The sequence below is a fragment of the Bos taurus genome, chromosome 22 (assembly GCF_002263795.3).
Source record: "Bos taurus isolate L1 Dominette 01449 registration number 42190680 breed Hereford chromosome 22, ARS-UCD2.0, whole genome shotgun sequence".
NCBI classification, from domain to species: domain Eukaryota; kingdom Metazoa; phylum Chordata; class Mammalia; order Artiodactyla; family Bovidae; genus Bos; species Bos taurus.
Genome location: NC_037349.1, coordinates 17,194,200 through 17,212,961, shown reverse-complemented (window position 1 = coordinate 17,212,961; position 18,762 = coordinate 17,194,200). Strand labels below are relative to the sequence as shown.

The window sequence follows — 18,762 nt, the reverse complement described above, 5'->3', positions numbered from 1 at the left end:
AATCCAGTATTAAAACCTGCCAACCAACCAACCTGGCAGGAGTCAGGGGTGGAGTGGGAGGAACTTAAATGTGCCAGAGGTTCCTTACTGCTCTGTATGAAGAGAAAATTATCAATGTCCATATAAAGATTGAAGGCAGGAGAAGGGGATGACAGAGGACGAGATGGTTGAATGGCATCACCGACTCAATGGACAAGAGTCTGAGCAAGCTCCCAGAGATGGTGAAGGGCAGGGAAGCCTCGTGTGGGGCAGTGCATGGGATGGCAAAGAGTTGGACAGTACTGAGTGAGTGAACAACATTAAGTATTCTGCAATCCACAGTCTGTAGCTAGAGCCTCACTGTCCACAGCAGTAATTTAAATTATATAAAATATAAAATTCAGTTCCTTAGTCACAACTGCCACATATCCAGGGCTCAAGAATAATGTATGGTTAGTGGCCATCATGTCAGATAGCACACTACAGAACATTTCCATCACTGCAGAATCTTCTACTGGACAGTGCTAATCTAGAACACTAGCAAGCACACAAAAAAGTATTAACAGAGGACAATCTATCAAACCTTATAAAGACGTCTACAAGTCACTCATTCCGTTTTATTTAAGGTTGGCTAGCCATCAAGAAATACACTAGGAACTTAGGTACAACACTCAACAAGCAGCTCAGAATAGCTAAGATAATTTAAATAAGCACTGACAACCACCTGAGAAGTGCTATGATTCAACCTGCTATGTATGGGACCAAGAGAAAGGGGATTCTAGCTTAAAGCATAGACCACAGAAGGCAAGATCATAGGGGAGATGATATTTGAGTTTTAACAGTCTTTATTGGAAGGGTAAGGACTATCAAGGGTAGCACTCCAGGAGGAACCACCCCTACAAAGAGGTCCAATAATATTGTTTGGGTGTGTATGTGGAAAACTGTCACAAACAAAAAGGCTGTTAAGGTGAGGTTAGTCCATTGAGGGACCTTGTACATCACATTTGTGATGATGGAACGCATCCTGTCAGTAGTTACCAGGCAGTAAAGGAGTTGGATCGGTTACTTCCATGCTGTTATCTTTGTATGAGAACTACTGTCCTGGACACATATGAAAGTTGTATCAGCAGATACCAGAGACAAGAGATCCTAGTTCGAAGGATACTAGCCTTATGGCAACTGAGCTTGATTACTAACTCATAAGCATATCAATGAAAATGGGTTGAAAGGTATTCTAAGGATATAAAAGAGATGTTGCTGAACCTCACGTCCGGTTCTCAGCAAAGCAGTCGTCAAGATCATCTGGACTATTAAGAGGGTCAGTAGAATCCCAGCTGAGGTTAAAAAATTAAATGAAAATCAAGGTAAAGACTCCAGAATATCCATAAAAGAGGAATAAATGCATTTCTGGGCAAGAGTGAAGCCTATGCTCGAGCTGGGTAGCCTTAATTGGTGGTGAAACCTGTCTGGTTTCATGACTCACCGGGATACCAAAAACAGGAGAGGAGAAAGCCAATGGTATGACTGGGACAAGATGAGCAAGTGTAACAAACAGAAAATGGGCTGAAAGTATGAGTGAGAGTTGCTAAAAGGCCTGACTCTGAGAATGCAAGGGTGGGGAATTAAATTTTTAAGATCTAATCTAAAATGCTCTGTTTTGGCGGTGTAGCAACGGTCTCAAATGGGGAACTCAAGAGAGCATGCCTTTAACCTATTTCTCAACTGTCTCAAATGGGGAGAGTATAAAATTCAGGAGATCAAGCTTTTAACCTCTCTCTCAATCTCCTGGAAAATATGCAACAAAAGGATGTTAAGAAGTAGTAACTCGCAGTCTCGCTGCATAAAATAAGTCCTAGGTGTTGCCTGGACTTCATTTCACTCCACCACCCCATTATAATTATTTTGTGACACAAACTCAAGCCTGTGGGAAGATAAAAGAAATTGGGTTCGTCCTCTAAGTCTTATACCTGCTCGATCCCCTGCAGGACAACGCCCAGGAATAAGGTTAAGCCTGGGCAAAAGAATCCCGCCCATAATCGAGACTCGACATGGAGGCGATGACGAGATCGCGGGGGAGGGAGGGATTCTTCTAGGCCCAGGGCGGTCCTTAGGAGACAGGAGGCAGCAGAGAACTCCCATAAAGGTATTGCGGCACTCCCCTCCCCCTGCTGAGAAGGGTGCGGCCTTCTCTCCGCCTCCTCCACTGCAGCCACCTCAGGATTGCAGCTCGCGCCGATTTTTGGAGAACATGCACCTCCCACCCACAAGCCAGCGGCACCGACCCCCACTCCTCCCTTCAGCCCCACGGGTCCAGGAGCAGGTCGGGCTAGTCTTGTCCTTCAGGCAGCGGGCGCCCAGGGCGGAGCCGCAATCGCCACCACCCAGAATCCTCGGCCCGGCAGTCCGCCCCCACCTCCAGCGCGCGCTTCCTGCCACGTTGCGCAGGGGCGCGGGGCCAGACACTGCGGCGCTGGGTCTCGGGGAGGATCGTACCAACGACCGCCTCCCCGCCGACCCGCGCAGTGGTTTCGCTCATTTGGGACCCGAGCCAATAACAAGGGGCCGTTCCCTGAGCTTCAGCAGCCAATCAGATGCCGAAGCCAAGCAGGCGGCGGGTAAACCGACTCCCCCGAAGGAAGGGGTGGGTGGTAGGACGCCCGCGCGAAGCCACTTTCACTGACCCTCCCTTCCCACCCCCAGCCCTACCTCCCCGTGGGAGGCCGACCGCGCCTGCTCATCCAAGTCTCTCTCCACCCTACCTACCTAAGCACCCACCCAGTGGGCAATGCGAGAGTCCCTAGGCGGCTGCGCACTCCCGAGGCTGTAACTGACAGGCGCTTTACTCCAACCAAAACACGCCATTTGTGTTTTCACACACGGCGGGAGCAGCAGCAACCAATCAGTGACAAGATAAGAGCCGGAAGCGCTCCTCCCTCTGCAGGAGCAATGGCTCCGTCCGGATTCGAGCCTTTTCCGCTCCCTTCTCCCTCCCCCTTCGGCTGCCGCAAGGCGGGCCGCACTCCCGCCTGCCTCTGACCACCTCTCTCCCTTTCAGCGTAACAAACGCTATTCTCCCCTCTTCCCACCGGGGAAAGCGACCCCCAGGTACCGGCCAGACGACCTCAGCCACCCATCCCCCCACCAATCCGCCGGACCCCCTCCCACCAGAGTTCCGCTCCCCTACCTAGCCGAGGCTCTCTGAGGAGCCGGAGCCCCAGAGCACAGCCTCTTCTCTAGGTGGCCCCGGCGGCTTCCGCTGATTGGCAGCGAGTTGGCCAATGGGTGCGGGGCGGTGGGCGGAGGGGCCAATGGCGCGGCGGGAGGGGGCGTGTCCCGGGTGCCCCTGGCGCCGGCGCTGGGAATCCCCGTGCGGTCAGTGGCGTTTCCGCTCGGGCAGCGGGCTGAGTGAGCTGCTACCGCCGCCGCCGCCGCCGGGGGAGGGGCGGCCGCCGCCCGCCTGCGCTCAGAGACTCACGCAGCCCCAGTCCCGCCAGTCCGCCAACACTGTAGTGCCGGCCCCCCTCCTTCCCTGGCCCTTCCCCCTCCCCGCCTTTGGCTCGCTCCGCCTTTCTGTCCCCCACCCCCACCTCACGGGCACGGGCCATTCCCGGCCAGGAAACGCCGTGGCGCCGCGTTGGGCCTAACTCGAGTCCTGCTGCCTCCCGGGAGTGCCGTGCGCCGCAGCCCGGGCCCAGGCCTGGGACAAGGTAAGGGTCCAACAGAAAAGAGAGACCTACCCTCACGACCGGGCCCCGGGGGAGGGAAGGGTCACCTCCTCCGTCTCCCCGCGCTTGCTCTCGGGACGTGGGCCTGGCCCTCCCCAGGCTCTCAGTAGGAGGATGTTGCCCCTTCTCATCCCCCTCGCCGCCCCCTACACACCGTTGCACCCCTTTCCCAGGCGGAGAGGCCCCATCCGTAATCTCGTCGACCCCACTACCCTTTTCACGTCTTTCCTGGGTCAGGACGCTTCCCCTCCCCCCACGCCTCTTCACCCCTTTTCCCGGGAACTGCCTACTCCACGTTTACCTTTTACTTGAGGATAGGCCTCTCACTGCTCTCCTCTCAAAATACACAGGCACACTTTTTTTCCCCTCCCCAAACGCCACCCCCACCCCCGTTCGCGCGGCCTTGTGACAACTCTGATCCCTCTCGGGGGGGCTTCGATCTCCCCACCCCACCCCCGAATGTTCCTGGACGCCTTCCCCCTCGTCCTGGGGTCCCCATCGCAGATGATTGCTTCGTTTCCCACACTAAGGACATTACCTTCGCCACCCCCACCTCACATTCTTGGGCTCTCAGTGGCATAAGCCCCAGAATATCTGAGATGGCCTCACTGAATTTGTAGGGTTCTAGCTTGGAGTTGAGCCAGATTGTGTCGTTTTCCCTGCCTTGGGCGTGGAGAGCGATCGTTTGCGAACGTCTTTAAAGGCAGAAAAATGTAGCCTTTATCAATTCTCTTTCCCTCTGCGTGGAAGCCAGGGATGCGAAGTGAATGGTGGTGAGAAAAAGCCCTGGTTTTTAAGTAGGTGAATCGCGTGAGAGGGAAAGTTTCTGTTGGGAAAGCCCCTTCTATGCTAATTTGTTCTACAGAGCTCCTTTGCTCATCTCACTTCTTGGGAATAACTGGTCTTTCCCTTGGATACTGATGCTGCAGCCAGCTCTGCTGGTCTGGGTCAGGGGTGCGTGTATGACCTGCATTTTCTGCTTTCTCATGTTACTTGTGCAATGTGTTCACCACTAACTCATTTCTTGCCCAGACCTCTGGGTTGCATTGGGCTTTGTCTATACTTGGTTTATTTTTCCAGTTTTCCCCGTTCTCATAGTACTAAAAGAATCCCCAGGTTCTCTGCAAATTTCCTTTATCCCTTGATGAAACGAGTTGCATTTAAATGACATATTTATGACCAAGGTCATATTAACATTTTTGTTGGGCAGATGTTACATATTACATAGCAATACTGTGATTAGGGTGGATCCAGCTGAGTTGAGTGTTAAGAGCTTTTCAATAGAATGTGTACCCCCTATTTGGGAAATTTTCTTGATTAGTTTTATATCAGTGTTTGTAGGTCACTCTGAGAGGAAAATTATAAGTGGTAATTTGAGGTGTGTGGAATCTGAGCTAGTAAACCTCACCTTTTCAGAGGTTTCTGGGCCTGTTGGAGGACAGGAAATTTTTTTATTAGATTTCTGCCGGTTTTTTCAGGAGGATCATTAGTTTTCTTCTATAGCCAAAAATTCTGGCTCGTTATGGGATTAGAATCTTTTAAGGTTTACTCAGGATGTCACTATGTAGAAAATGATTATGTCCTTTGGTAGGACACAACACAAGCTTCTTTCTTTAACTGCAAATTTAAATTTGAGTGTAAAGAGAATGTTTAGCAAATTGGCCTTTTAAAGACTAAAGGTTAATCTTCACTCCTAAATTGGTGCCTTATTGAGTGTATATTTGGAATTTGGTAAATGTTGATTTTTCTAATAAAAAGCCACAGTTAAAACTAAAAGGGTGACCTTAGGATTGTTTCTTTCTAAAGGCATAATTCCAGCCCTTCTGGCATGGAGCACTGGTCCAAAAAAAAAAGAATGTGTAAGGAGTGGGGGTGGGGTAAGAAGAAGGTTGTTCCTTTGGGTTGGATCACAGGGGTGAGTATACAAGGCAGCAGCAGCTGCTGGCTCTGGAGCTCTGGTTGCTACGTGAGAAGCTTGAGTAGTGCTGGCTGCTGTCTCCAGGGAAGGACAGCAGTGCAGCGTCCATTAATGCTGTTGGCTGCAGGGAGCTGCACTTAGGCAATGGCTGCTTCAGGGCTAAGACGGAAACCTTGCTTTCCTGGGAATTTTCACTGCTGTGCTGGTTTGCATTTTATTGGTGGGGAGATGAGAATTAGCAATTCATAACCTTCTACCCATTTATGGATATCAGCATTTGGAAACTGGATCGTAGTTAAAGACTTTCATGTTTGGTTTTTGTGGCAGATTTTTGATTTTAATCTTGGGATTTTGCTTGGATAGGACCAGAAGTTCCATTTGGGTCCTAATTTTTCAATCCTTTTAAAACCAAGGTAATAAGAATTTAAGGATCTTCCTGAGAACCAGAATGGGGAAAATATCATTTGATTTTTCTGCAGCTGGCATGTTTTCCTCCATCTTTTTAATCATTAAATCAATTTTAATACTTTATTTGTACGGCTTTTTCCTTCCAGTTGTTAGACCATACTTACCTTATTGAACAGATGCTTTTGCTAAACATTTTACTATATTTAGGGTCTTAAACTCTAGAAACAACTGTCCTTTGCAGAATAATTTCTATATATAAATATCAAGTATTTTCTTATTTTCTGTTAGTAATAGATTTCTCCAAATTAGATTATTTCTTTAGAATTTGACCTGTGATATTGATTAATTATGTGTTGTGTATAGTTGTCTAACATCACAAGGATGTATATGTTTGACAGTGATCCATCTGAAATATGACAGACCACAAGGAATACTCAGAAATTGAATAAACCTAGTGTACAGGATACTTGAGATGATAGCCTCTAGGCCCTTTATGTAGTCTGTCTTCTTCCACGGTTCCCACAGTTTAGGAAGATCTCTGATCAAGCAGAACAGTTTGTTGAGTATGGAAGTACTTGAAGGAGAATCACCAGCCCCATATACCATCAGTTACATCCAATATTTAACAGATGCCTGTTATTGTCTCCCCCTAAGACTCATGCATCCTACATATATATATTTTTTTACTTCAGAATTTTAGTATATTCAGTTTTGTGTAAATGAACCCAGTCATCTGTAATGTGTAGTATGACTGGCGTTTGTGGCGGGAACCAGAAAGAATGGAAATGAGTTTTGTCATTCACAAATGTTGCTTGCATTGTCTTTCAGTGTTGCAGGGGGACTAATGAAACAGAACCTTTAATGGATAACGTTTTAGGTGGTTCTAATTCTTATTACTATCACATATAAAAGATGCCATATCAGATAAGTATGGTGTCACTCATCCTGGCTGTTTAACATAGATACAAATGTCTTTAAGTTGTCTTTCATATAATATGAAAGCTACCTTATAAAATAATTGCTTTTAACTTGTATTTCCTGTTCGGAATCCCTTTGAGATCTAATATAAGATCATTTCCTTAAGAGCATAGAGGGCCTTTTCATAGAATTTCTTTAACCAGCATGTTTGAAATTTTTACTGTCTTCTGATAGTGTTTTGTGTCCAGAAATGTACATACTTTTTGGACTTATTTTGGCCTTTCTGGAGGAGGATGGCCACTTCATTTTTTCCCTTTGGACAGGAAAATAATATTGTTCAAAATGCAGATGTGCAGACAACCACTTTTACTTTATCCTCTTCATATTCAAGTAATTTATGAAATATTGGGCAAAAGCTAAGGACGGTCAGTGATTGTTGGATACATCTTACCAGTGAAAAAGTGGATCGTGAATAAAATAAAGTTTTCTTATTTTTTGTTATTTAGGACAAACGAAACTTCAACTCTGCAAAATTGTGAAATAATATATATTTAGTAATACAACTCATGGTTATTTGTAAAAAGAAAAAAATTCTTTCAGTCACTCCTCAAAGTATAATGTACCTATGATAAATAACGATTGACACCATTCCTTGCTGCCAAAAATTCCAAAGTATGTGGTGAAATGGCATTTTTAACCTTTCTGTTGATGCAGTGACTTCTCTTGTGGTGAAGATTCAGGGTAGTTCATGAGAGGTTAACAGAATATCATTTCTTTAATTTCTCAGTACATACATTGTTTAATCAGTTAGTCTTATGAAAAATGTTGTGTTGTATATTCATTCTGAATTGAGTAGATACCCCATAGCTTGGTTGGGGGGGCAGTGTGTTGGAAAGCATTGCTTTAGAGAATTCTTATTCTGACAGTATATGAAACTCCTAACACTTATGAAGAGAAGTATAAGAGATAAAAGGAACAATGAAGCAGAATCTCTGTCTACTTTATATCCGCTCTCACCAAGCAAGGAATTTGTAATCCCATCCTGCCTCACTCAGTTTTTCCATCATATTGATTTTGTTTGCTGAATACCTCAGGGAGAGATGTAAGGGTCACTTTAAGTATCTTTGACATAAAGACAGGGATAAGGAATTTCCTGCTTATTGGAATCATGTCTTAGTTTTTTAAAACACTACAATTATTGGATGTCTTTATCTGATATATGTGTCTTGATAGGATCTTACCGATATCTGTGCTCTTCTGTCTTCTCTTGAAGTATGAACATTCTCAAGAGTTTTGATGGCAGATTGAAGTAGTAATCATTTCCTTAGCCGTGTTAGTCATGTATATACACCTAGAGCTGAGGCTACTCCTTGGCCCGTGTTACGAATCACAGAAAAAGCAGTAGATGTAGGACTTTACTCAGAATGTCTCTGTCTGGGGAGTCAAGTTTCTGATGTGCTACCTAGTTGAGGGAAAATGCAGAATTCCTCGCTGTGCTGTTTGAAAAATAGATGGAAGGATGGGAGGAGCCAGAGACGTCTGCAGCAGGACTTGGTCTGAGTAGAAAAGGAAGATTTTTGTTTCAAATTGCCAGCTGCTTATGGCAAACTGACTCGCTTATTATGCCTCTAGTTGGCCTGTCAATATGGCCAAACAGCTAGGTAAGTGCAGGGCAGGACAAAGGGCTCTTTGCACAGCAGGGAGGCAGTGCTGGTGGGGGAGGGGTAGGAGGTGGGAAAGGCAGGAGGAGGAGGTTCTTTTCCCTGGGAGATGATTCAGTTTGGCTTACAGTTAAAGAAAACATTTATAGTTCCTACTCAAGCGTTGAATTTGTGCCAACCATATAATGGTAACCCCAAATTTAGTATATCCCTGAATGTCTGGTAGGAACCCATCCCTTCCTCCAAGGAAAAATGAAATCTTAAAGCTTTGTATCCCCCTAAATTCAAATCACCTCCCCAGTAGACCAGTTCTAGAGCATCTGACTGTTGAATTCTCATTTAAAAATAGGAAAGAATATTGTATCTGAATAAAACCTTTATATTTCAGTATGTATATTGTCCATATTTGATTATTGGGTTAGACCAGAATAGTAGAATGATTTGTTTCCCTTTGTAAAATAGTTACATATTGTTAGCTGCAATTTTATATCAGTGTTATGAAGAGCACGCTTCAGCATTCAAGTGTTGGGTTGCCATCATGTAAAATGTTAACTAAAGAAAGGCTGCTTATTATTTCAGTCTCATCGCTACTTCCTGGACAACCTGATATTCCCTGGAGATTACCCAACCTCCCTTTTAGGTTAGGCACAACCTTATTTGATACGTAAGTGCTCAGCTCCCAGCTGCAAGTGGGGTGGTTGCATCTAGCTTATTAGAATTAATAATCACAGAGTTGGAAGAGATCTGACATTATTCCTTTATACGAAATCATAATGAAATAATTCAAAGTTTGTGTAAGTTTGCATTAAAATGTTAAAAGGATCAATGTCCTGAATAGTATTTATAGTTACTTTTAAAATGTTGAACAGTGCATGTGTGCCTATTCTTTTTGTTTGGTTGGGTTTTTTGTGCCAGTTGTTGTTAAAAAACCAAAATATTGAAGAATTGCATTTACAGACAAGTTAGACAGCAATTATTTTGATTGCAAAAGGATTCCTACATTAAAAAAAATATATGCTGAAATTCTTTTAAATAAATGCTTAATATATTTTCCGAGAATTTGATTTTTAGACATAATTGATTTGAACTCAGTTTTCTAAGAGTACTTCTGTTGCTTGAATTGAGATACAACCTGCATTGCAATGTTACTAAACCAGACTTAGAGTTTTCCCTTATATCCAGACTGCAGGCGATAACAGAGGAAACTGGAGTGTTAACTTTTTTTTTCTTATGGATTTAGAGCTTGTGGCTGTTAGCAAAGGAGGTGTTTTAACTCAACAGAATAATTAAAAATATCTTTAATGCACATTTTAATAGTAAGCAAGCCTGACCATGTTTTGTGTCTTCTCCCTTAGTAAAAGAAATATAAATGTGTTACCCACTTACCATATTTTTATGCACAGTGGTCTTGGCAGTAATGATATATTTTGACCTGAAAAAGGAAATTTGAGTGACTAATTATTCCCATTAGACTATTTTTCATGAAATAGTATCAACATTAACATGAGATTTAGTGGGCTGCATTTTATATTATTATAGAAATTTAGGGTAGTCGTTTCTTCTCTTTAAAGTTCATTCACATGGATTATTTCCATAGGTTTGTGTGACTAAAATAGAAGCCACCTAGTTCAAACCCTGGCCTCCATTTCAGACAGTTTCCTCTACATGTCCTGAGACTAACATTGCCAGCACTAGGATAAGCGTCTTTTGTGCATATACATGTGCATGTACACGCACACAGGAATGTGCACTCCACTTTCCAGGTAACTAGAAATCTCGTCATCCTGGCTTCTAGTACTCCTATTACCTGAATCTTGCCAGAGTCCCTAAAAAGTTCCTGGCAAAAGTGGGGAAGGGTCATGATTTGATCCCACAGGTTTTGATAACTATTTGGCTCCCCAAACAGTTCATCTCATTTGCAATAAGACATAGCCAGCAGTAGGCCAGAATGGAGGTAAAACGCAGCACCGTACCTCTTGTCTGTGCAGCTGCTCCACCTTACTTCCTGCTATTATCCCACAACGCCTCTCCCTAGCAAAAAAATAAAATAGGACAAAGGGGAAAAATTGGGTTGGCAGATATGATTTTTATTATGATTAGATTGTGGGCTTGTTTTTTATGTACTTAAATACAAAGCTTATTTGTCCTATTCTCAAACAATTCTCAAAAGTCCATAGCAAAAGAGATTTTATAACTGAAGTATCTTCTATTCTCTTTCTTGATAAACCATTTCAATTGTTAGCCTTCCGGGGAAAAAAAGATGTTTTTAAGCATACTTGTGTTTTATTGGTTGGTAACACAGTCACTATTAGCACCAAATGCCACCATATTAGCTTGAAGAAAGAAAAGAATTTCTTCTGTAGATAATGTTTGCAGTTTGAATTGGGAATTACTAACTTGTATAACTCAGATTTATGATAACAGTAAGGTTAAAAAAATTAAACCTTGATGAATCTACCCCTTTGCCTTAGTGGAAGTGGAATTGTTTGAATATAGATTTTTTTTCATCCTTCAGAGCTCTTTCTTCAAGCTGCTAATTTATGTTCTTCAAGCCTTGTTTTTTCCGTACCATCCCCCCATAAGAAATTTTATTGTTTTCTGATGGTGAAATTTTCTCATCCCCAGTCCTGAAATGTGAAGACTCAAGTAAAACCTAGTAATCTAATAAGGCATGTGCACTGCTGAATATAGTAAGAGGATTATTTCATAATTCTTAGAAATTATGATCTAGTTATAATGTTCCAGTATAGTGTTAGCATATTTAATAATGTTGGCTTGTTAATTTTGGTGTATGTCCATATGGATCTCCTTGTTTTATATTCGCACCCATTGTTTGTCATTTTGTTTAAGGTTGTTTTCTTTTTTTTTGTCTCCCCGTCTTTGTGGGTTTTTTTATTTCTGTCCTGTTAGGATCTTTGGCCTGTGTTGAAAAATTCTGTTTTCCTTCCACCAGCCTCTCTGTGTTCCTCAACACATACAATTTGTTTTCTGTCACAGCTCTGTGAAGGAGGATGATCTGCAGTTAATAATCAACTGTTCAGGCATTCTTGATATCAAAGGAAGGTTTTTTTTATGAGGAATAACCTGGAAGGACCTGTTGGCAATTACTCTGCCTTTATGTTACATTTTCCTTCATTGATGTAGGCTGTTGAGAATTGACTTATTTTATAAGAGAAACCAGATAGGAATGGAAGAGCCACAGTTACATATGGTTATTTTGAAAATAAATATTTAATATGATAACATTGGGATAGAATCTGAAAGGCACTTTTTAAAAAAAAACACCTACATTTTCTAAAAACAAAGGTGTTTAATCACCTAAAGTAAAATAAAGAGAAAGACTTTTGAGGCACTGTGATTGATTGCATACTGAACATTTAGATTGCATGCTGTAGCATTAGATTGTTGGATGACATAAACTTTTATTTTCAGCAGACAGATTTATTTATGGCAATTGAAATTTTAATGTTATAACTTAATAAAGAATAAAAGGTTGAAATCATGTCAGTGCACATTTTAGGATGGGGCTAAATTATAGGGCTCGGTGGTAAAGAATTTGCCTTTCAAGCAGAAGATACAGGTTCAATCCCTGGAGAAAGAAATGGCATCCCACTCCAGTATTGCCTGGGAAACCCCATGGACAGAGGAGCTTGGCAGGCTAAGCATGGCATGGGGTCGCAAAGAGTCAGACTACTTAGCAACTAAACAACAACAACAAATTGTACCAAATTGTTTCATATTTTCATATTTAAACTACTTTTATTGGAAAAACTTAACCAAATATTTAAAAAACTGATTAAATAGGATAAAGTATTTAGAGCTTAACAGGTACTCATTTCTTGGTGGCACATATTATATAAGCAATATTAAAACCAGATACTTGCTAAAGATTCTTTTTTAAAAAATTATGCCAACATCCTGTATGAAACTCTGCAGTTACTATAGCCATACCGCTTTAGATTAAGTAGGTGATAATGCCAGTGCTCTTTGGAGCCTGTGCTGGATGAAGTGTTTTTGCTTTTTCTTCCTTACTTTACCCTTAGGCCATTAAGATTTGAAGTGTTGCTACGCATAAGGTATCCATTCATAAATTGAGTAGGAGCCTGATAAGGTCTTGTGTGGAGGTTCATGGGAAGACATGTATTTTTAGAAAAGCAAGGCTCTGGGTAAGTGTAGTTTTCCTCTCATAGTTTATCATGCACAGTTGGTATGAAAAGGAATAGCTGGACGTTTGTAGAATATACTAAGCCCCAAGAGGAGAAGTAAACATATCTAACTTTCTGATACAACTGTGCTAGGCAAGAAGGATGAAACAATTTTTTTGTATAGAATACCTTAGCTTTTCTGAACTCTGTAATACTAGAAATATGGTTCTTTGGAAAATAGTTAACTCAGAGGATTGAGTTGAATATACTGTGAAAAATGATTTTTTTAATTTAATCTTTTATGGATAGAGTGACCTTATGTCTTGGTTTCCCTGGGACACTCCTGATTTATGTCTCCCAAGTAATTAGTAATGGCACCCTTTTCACTCTCAAAAATGCCCTGGTTTGGGCCATAAATTATATCCTCACCCTAATTATAGAGGATCGTGGGAACTTTCTGTCACTCTGTAGCAATGCAGTTTTTTTGGAGCTCTTCTGATTGTCTTCTTTGCTAGGATTTTTCTGTTTGCTTCTCTGAACCCTCGTATTAGGGTCTTCCCTGATAGCTCAGTTGGTAAAGAATCCACCTGCAATGCAGGAGATCCCAGTTTGATTGCTAGGTTGGGAAGATCCGCTGGAGAAGGGATAGGCTACCCACTCCAGTATTCTTGGGCTTCCCTTATGTGTCAGCTGGTAAAGAATCTGCCTGCGATGCCGGAGACCTGGGTTTGATGCCTGGGTTGGGAAGATCCCTTGGAGAAGGGAAAGGCTACCCACTCCAGTATTCTGGCCTGGAGAATTCCATGGACTATGTAGTCCATGGGATCGCAAAGAGTCGGACAGGACTGAGCAACTTTCATTTTCTCTGAACCCCCATTTTCATATGGACAGTTTTAGAATGGAGAAGGAAATGGCAGCCCACTCCAGTATTCTTGCCTGGAGAATCCCATGGACAGAGGAGCCTGGCAGGCTCCATGGGGTCACAAGAGTCAGACATGACTTTGCAATTAAAGAGTTTTACAATGCCCTTTTTCTTTTTAGTGGTAGTGAGGAAGGGAATAGATACAGATTTAATTTTTTGTTATGAAAAATTCCAAATACAACAAAACAGAGGGGAAATAGAAAAAATGGACTCCCTTTGAATTTTAATGAAACCATTCCGTTTGATCAAGATAAGGTCAGTACACTGCACTTGGTTGATAAGTTTGTCTTTCTAATTTATAGGTTCTCTTTTCCTCATATTATACACTTAATGAAATTTATCATTGTGTTGAGTTCTTACTGTTGGATTTTGGAAATTGTGTCTCCATGTTCTACTATTAGATGACCCCCTGTGTAAATTAGAGATTAGATCCATTGCAAGTATACTTCATAATAAAGTACTAGGTACTTTCCTTAAGAGTTACATAATGTCTTCTTGTCTGTGTGATGTTAGGCAGCTGTTCAAGGCCCCAGAGAGTTTCTGTTTGCATAGTTTCTATTAAGATTTACCATACTAGAAATTAAAACAGTATTTTTTAATGTTATTAACTAATTTTAGAATAGCAATAACAAATCCTGCTGATGTATGTAACATGATTATGAAAAATAACTTTCCAGTTTTTTTAATGGTATTAACATTTAACAAATCTCTTTGGTGATAGAAGACAACTGTTTCTTATAGTTACTTCTGCATTTAATTTGTTGTGATAAATTGTTTTGGTTGACGACTGAAGAAAATCTGGCCTCCCACAGATACATAGTTGAAAAGAAAAAGCCTTTACTTGCTCCTTGAAAGAATCTAAGAACTTCAGAAGTTCTCAAACCACACTTCGAGAAGAACCGGCTTAGATTCTATCACTGCTTATTTTCTGTAATACTCACCCTCGTTAATTATGTGGGTCCCCTAAGATAACAATTTGAATAGGAAAGGCAAAATCAGTGCTTACTTTTTTTCCCCCTTACTTACTAGTTTTCAAGATAATGGGTTGGTAACTTAGCAACCTCTAGAGTTAAGCCATGAAGAGTCATTATTATTGTGTACTTAGGGTTTTATACCTGTTTGATATGTTTCAGTCTCTTTCAGTCATTAATGTTGACATTTAAAAATTGTCCCACATTTGGCTGTTAGCTCCAAAGCCTTTTTACTCCTTATCAGTCGTTTCCTGACTTGCATTGATTGATCTGTTGCTTTCTAGTGTGACAAGATGTTCCCGGATCATTTTGTGTATTTCCTGCTCCAAACCTGGACTTAACTCATTTCTTCAAAACTGATTTCTTTTAGTGGGAAATGGTATTTAGAGACCACGGTTTGGGTGTTAGAAGTGTTTCGTGCTCTTGGGTTGGACCTTCTTTCTAGACCACTTCCATGGATAGAACTAAAAAATGGCTTCATCCTTTCCTCTTTTTTTCCTTTTTCGATATACCAGTTGTTGATACTATGTGGCAGCCTGGATGAGAAGGGATTTGGGGGGAGAATGCATATGTCTGGCTGAGTCCTTTCACTGTTTATCTGAAACTGTTGCAACATTGTCAACTGACTTTACCCCAATACAAAATAAAAAGTTTATAAAAAATAAAATATCAGTTGTTGATATTTGATAATTTTTATTTTGAATTTAGTGCTCCATGATATTTTTATAAATGTAGTCTTTCCCCATGCCCCAAATCTCAGTTTCCACTAACACGCAATGTAATTATCATGCTTTGCCCCACATACACACACAGCAGTTTTAGAATGGCAGGCAATGTGATTACTGGAAAGTGAGTTTGTTTTTGCCCTTAGGATATATCTTTCCAGAGATATACAGTCCAGTCAAATTACAGTGGTTTAAAATCACTTGGGATAGATCTTTGTGTGGTTATGTCACCAACTTGATAAACAGGTTAATTTGTTGTATTTCACTTTCAGACTTTGCAGGGATTACTTTCTGTTTTATAATTATATAAAATATGGTTTCTAAGTGGAATTTAAAAATCTGAATATACTCAGATCTAGCTTCTAGATTTTTCCCATTGTCTTCTTTTCCCATTCCTATTATGTAAGACTTAACAGATAAATTATGAATGATATTTAAAGTGAGATTTTGTCATGGTACTTCTATTATAACACAAGAAGATTTAAGTTAGTTTATTTACTAAAATTATCTGCTTCTAGATTTTTCAGTAAATGGGAACTTTTAGGCCATAGAAGAGGAATATAGACTTTTTTCTTCTTCTGTTGTCCAGAATTTCTTGACTTAATATAGACAGTTCAAGATAAAAGACTTCCTTTCTCTGGGAAGAAAGGAAAACTTTCTTTCCCCATTTGGGGCATGGAAAAAGATTATATTTATAAAAATATCGTATTTGGTAAAAGTTATCAAATACCAACAACTGATATTTTATTTTTTGTAAACTTGTTATTTTGTATTGGGGTAAACATTCTCTCTCTTGAAATGCTAAATCATTTTCCATTTGTCTTTGATGATTTCAGATACTTGAAACCTGACTAGCACTTGGGCCGTTGGTACCACTTGTAATACAGAGATCATCAATACCATTTTTTGAGTAATTCACCCTTAGACCTGAAATTTAAATATTATCTTAGAAAGTATGACATCTGATTTTTAACTTTGTCATTTAAAAGTAAAATTACTTGATTTTATATGTTTTAAGTTAAAAATAAAATTGTTGAAAATCTGAAACCTGCCAAATATTAAAAGTTTTATCCTTTCTAACACATAAAAGAAGTTACCACATCATTTCAGCAGTCTATTTTACATTCTAGTGTATTTATTTTTGTTGCTAAAATACGTTAAATCAAGATATGCCAAATGGTGACATGATAGTAGTTAAAGGTGTGAGTGTTCTGTGGAGAAGGCAATGGCACCCCACTCCAGTACTCTTGCCTGGAAAATCCTTTGGACGGAGGAGCCTGGTAGGCTGCAGTCCATGGGGTCGCGAAGAGTCAGACATGACTGAGTGACTTCACTTTCACTTTTCACTTTCATGCATTGGAGAAGGAAATGGCAACCCACTCCAGTGTTCTTGCCTGGAGAATCCTAGGGATGGAGAAGCCTGGTGGGCTGCTGTCCGTGGGGTCACACAGAGTCGGACACAACTGAAGCAACTTAGCAGCAGTGGTTCTGCAGTTGGGTAGACCTTGGTTCGGGTTCTAGTTTGTGGGTTTTCTTGCTCTGGCCTTGGACAAGGTTCTCAACTTGGTGAGTTTAATTTTTTGGCTACATAGGAATAGTGCATTTCTCATAAATTAGTTGTGGGCATTACATGAGCTGGTGCATATAAATTGAGGTAGGACACAATGGCTTTTAGAAAAGGAATATCCTATCCATGTTAGCTTTTATTTTGGAAGTTATTATTGTTAGGAATATTTGATCAGTTCTCTAAACTCTCATCTACATCTTAGGATGAGTAATGTAAATATAGCACCTAATTTTCAGGACTCCACTGGTTATATGAAAAGAACAAACTGTTAAAGGAATAATTGATGTATAGGTAAAATTTGAGGCTTCTGACTACAAATATACCAGTGCTTGCTATATGAATATAATTACATTAAAAATGTTAATAGAGAAGGGACGTTTAAGGAAACAAAGCTTCTTTTCAGGATCCAAGGTCCGTTTCAGACGTTAGAAGTTGTTTTATATAAACAACTTATATAGTGACTAAAGTTAAAGGGATTTTTTTTAACTCTGGAGTTTTAAGGTATATCATGAGGCCTTTTTAAGTGCCTTCAGATAAAGCTATATAACTCCAGGTTACTCATCTGGTCAGATGTTTGGGAGATTTTTGTTCTTAAGCTTTACTGAGGTATAATTGACAGGTAAAATTGTGATAAATGTATAGCATACAACTTGATGATTTGATATATGCATAAATTGTGAATGGATTCCAGCAACTAACACTTTTCATTCATCACGTTTACCTTTGTGTGTGTGAGAAAGCGCCTATAAATTCTAATCTCAGCAAGTTTCAGTTTTATAGTGTGTGTTATACTTTAGATCCTTAGACAGCTTTTTCATTGAAAGTTTGTACCCTTTTAGTGGCTTCCCACGGAGAAGGCGATGGCACCCCACTCCAGTACTCTTGCCTGGAAAACCCCATGGACGGAGGAGCCTGGTAGGCTGCAGTCCATGGGGTGATGAAGAGTCGGATACGACTGAGCGACTTCACTTTCACTTTTCACTTTCATGCATTGGAGAAGGAAATGGCAACCCACTCCAGTGTTCTTGCCTGGAGAATCCCAGGGACAAGGGAGCCTGGCGGGCTGCCGTCTATGGGGTCGCGCAGAGTTGGACACGACTGAAGCGACTTAGCAGCAGCAGCAGTGGCTTCCCGTTTCTCTTACACTCCTGCCAGCCACCATTCTACACTCTGTTTCTGTGAGTTTTTGTTTCTTTTTCCATAGTTCCACGTATAAGCAATGATTTCTCCGTCTTCACTTAGCGTAACGCACTCCAGGTTCCGATGTTGTCAAAAATGGCAAGATGCCCTTTTTTATGAATAATGTTCCATTGTAGGTAGGTAAGTAGATAGAGATCATGTTTTTTTAATACATTAATCGTTCAGCAGACACTTAGGTTGTTTCCATAACTCGGCTATTGTGAATAATGCCGCAGTGAACGTGAGAGTACAGATAGCTCTTCAGGATAGTGATTTTGTTTCCTTTAGACATAATCCCCAGAAGTGGGATTGCTAAATAAAATGGTAGTTCTACTTTTAATTTCTTGACAGACCACCACATGGTTTTCTGTAGTGGTTGCACCAGTTTACATTCCCACCAACAGTGCGTGGGGGTGCCTTTTTTTTCCACATGTTCATCAGCTTTTGTTATCTCTTGTCTTTTTGATAACAGTCATATCAACATATGTGAAATGATGCCTTACTGAGGTTTTGGTTTGCATTTCCCTGATGATTGGTGATATTGAGGACCTTTTCAAGGATCTGTTGGTCATTTTTCTGATGACAGAGGATGAGATGATTGGATTCCAATACAGACTTGATGGACATGAGTTTGAGCAAGCTCC

General features: G+C 41.0%; 1 protein-coding gene across 12 annotated transcripts in view; it reads left to right on the top strand.

Annotated features, from left to right (window-relative positions):
- Window positions 1-3,354: 3,354 nt before the first annotated feature.
- The window catches only part of SETD5 (SET domain containing 5), a 79,234-nt gene continuing 63,826 nt past the window's right edge, over window positions 3,355-18,762 (top strand). For all 12 annotated transcript variants that reach the window (XM_059879737.1, XM_005222488.5, XM_005222487.5 and 9 more), the window contains exon 1: window positions 3,355-3,686. The gene's annotated coding sequence lies outside the window, so the exon portion shown is untranslated. The remainder of the gene's footprint in view (window positions 3,687-18,762) is intronic.